Source organism: Coptis chinensis, chromosome 7, assembly GCF_015680905.1.
Source record: "Coptis chinensis isolate HL-2020 chromosome 7, ASM1568090v1, whole genome shotgun sequence".
Classification (NCBI taxonomy): Eukaryota; Viridiplantae; Streptophyta; class Magnoliopsida; order Ranunculales; family Ranunculaceae; genus Coptis; species Coptis chinensis.
Genome location: NC_141462.1, coordinates 13,606,625 through 13,609,216, shown reverse-complemented (window position 1 = coordinate 13,609,216; position 2,592 = coordinate 13,606,625). Strand labels below are relative to the sequence as shown.

General features: G+C 37.9%; 1 pseudogene across 1 annotated transcript; it reads right to left on the bottom strand.

Moving 5' to 3' along the window:
• Window positions 1–425: 425 nt before the first annotated feature.
• Window positions 426–1,981, bottom strand: LOC147486131 (purine permease 3 pseudogene; annotated as a pseudogene). Its single transcript, XR_015200862.1, has one exon. The product of XR_015200862.1 is annotated as a purine permease 3 pseudogene (transcript).
• Between the last annotated feature and the right edge of the window lie 611 nt (window positions 1,982–2,592).

The window sequence follows — 2,592 nt, the reverse complement described above, 5'->3', positions numbered from 1 at the left end:
CATCCTTAGGCTTAGTATTATACAACTAATGATTTTGATTAAGAAACAAAATTCTGCTTAAACATTTAAACAAATTTTTAACTCTTAATTCACTCAAATTGCTAAATTTAGGAATATACATACCAAGCTCAGCCTTATCTCAAAATTATATCACTATCCTAGAGTGGTTTTATTCAGGATTTGAGTTTAATCTCCCTGCTACAAAAACCGGTACATTAAAACCCCTTTTAAGCAGATCAACTCACGAAACACCCCTCTTTTTATGTACAAAATTAATTGAAAGAGCGAGAATTGGAAAAAAAAAAAAAAGTGATTTAAAAATAATTATCGACAAAAAAAATCCAAAAGAAAAGTAAATATAAAAGGAATATTTCTTTTGTTGTATTATTATATATAGCACGCTTCAAGAATGACAAGAAAGGAGCTGAGATCAATGGAAAGCTTTTATTGTTTATTATTAGTATAGTATGGCCTAAGTAATCGAGTTACAAAAAATACAGTCCAGCATGCTATTTACAAATTTCTATAGCATGTAAAACTGCAATTCAATGAAAAAAATGGGTAAGGAGAGAATGTATCATGTGGCAGTGCGAAATCATTTGTCGGCCTCAACTTCTTTGGCTGTTTGAGTTTTGCTGTCCTTGTAGGCTCCATAGAAGTAAGAAATGAAACCCCACGTACTCAAAGCCAAGGCCATGCCCTTTTCACCTGTAAACTTCTCTTGGTACACAATCACACCAGCAATCTGTGTGATAGGGAGCAGAGTTGCATTAACGACTCCTGCAAAGAGAGATGACTTGCAGAATATGGTTCCCATGATTCCAAGAAACATTAGTTGCCAGACCACTGCACTTGAAGCTAGCAACAAGTAGTATTTTGTTGGACCTAGTCCAAATTTACTTGCTTCCCTTGGTATTGCTCCAATATCCTTGTTTATGAACATTCCAATGGTACAAAAGATGGTAGCAAACAAGGCCAAGCAAAACTGGAACTGCAATACAATTGAATATGTGATTGCTTTGGTGGCCTTGGCATAAGTGACTTCTGTAACAGGTAATAAAAATCCTAATAATCCCGCAGAGCCAATAGTAAGAATAAATCCCAACATGTATTCAGCACCTGTGACGCCTGCTGGGCGATCACCAGCACTTCTTAACCCAAGAACGATTGCACCCAAAGTCATCAGAACAACTGCATTAATTGAGAACGGAGTGAACTTCTGGCGAGCAATGATGAAGGAAAAGAATGCTGTAAAAGCAAGTTGAGTAGCAAGGAGAAGTGAAGATGTTGACACAGGAAGGTAGGATAAGCCTAGTGTGTACATAAAATTATCAAGTCCTGTGAAAACACCAATTACTGCAGCACATAACAACAACTTGGGGGATGCAAAGAACTTCACACCACGTGTGCGGCGTGAATAAAGGATCGCAATGGGGATTACATGCATGGGGAACCCAACTGTTTGCAACCAACCGGGTAGCCATTTTCGATTACCACCATGATTGAAGTAGAGTCTTAGTAGTAATGGACCGCCAATTGTGCCAGTGGCGGTGCATGCAATATTAAGGAGGAGTAGCCACCATTTGGCTATGAACGATTTTTTTGAGTCGTCAGTGGAGAGTTTGTTCTGACGAGTTTCTTGGACACCATTCTCAATTTCCATGTTGGTTATTGCCATGTCTTTCTCTTCAAGCTAAAAGTTGCTCTCTGTTTATGTTGATCAAGCAATGAAAGAGAAAGATCAGGCTACTTTTTCTCTCTTTGGATCTCTCCTGCTTTTCTTCTCTAGTTTGCTAGATTTGGGGAGGTGAGTGATATGAGTTCTAACATTCAGTTGCCCTTTTATATTATTGGAAGATCACAATTATTCAAGCTGCCCTACGTAAGGTATTAGGCACTTGGAATAATGAGGGATGAGACCAAAATAGTTTATTGGGAAATTACAAGCAGCCTTGCTTTGACAAATATTTAAGTTTCTATCAATAATTCATATCTCCCACTAGAATATTTTGTCACTTACCCGTTGTTTCTTGATGACCTTATATGCTTGATTTTCTTTCTTTCTGCGAAATTCGATCCGTCTATCGTTCTATGCAACACATTTTCAGTATGGTGACTCTTATATCTCGTTCACCCTCTGATGTATTAGTCTCTGTAGAAATAACATATTTAAATTTTTTAATGATTAAGAAAACCCTACTTTCTTGGATTGCCGCCAATGGATTCCAAGTTATCGCCTTCGTTTTGACTACTTGGCGGACTTTGTCCGTAATTTGAATCAGTATGAAGATGTATTTGAGGAACAATACAGTCTACTTAACAAACTGTGTCATGTGCACTCATATTGTTGGACAACCATGATCCATTTGAGGTGAAGCAGGTCCAACCCCAAGGTGGAGGATGTATTGAACAAACTTTTCCGACAAGATAGCTGCTAAGTTTGGAGTGGCTGGCTAATTTTCCATGAAAACTATGTTATTTTAATTATTGAGCCGGTCAGCATACAGGGACCACGATGAAGTTCATGGTTATCATGCGCCGGCTGTACAGTTACATGCTTAAGATATTTTGTTTGGTGATCAGTTATTTCTG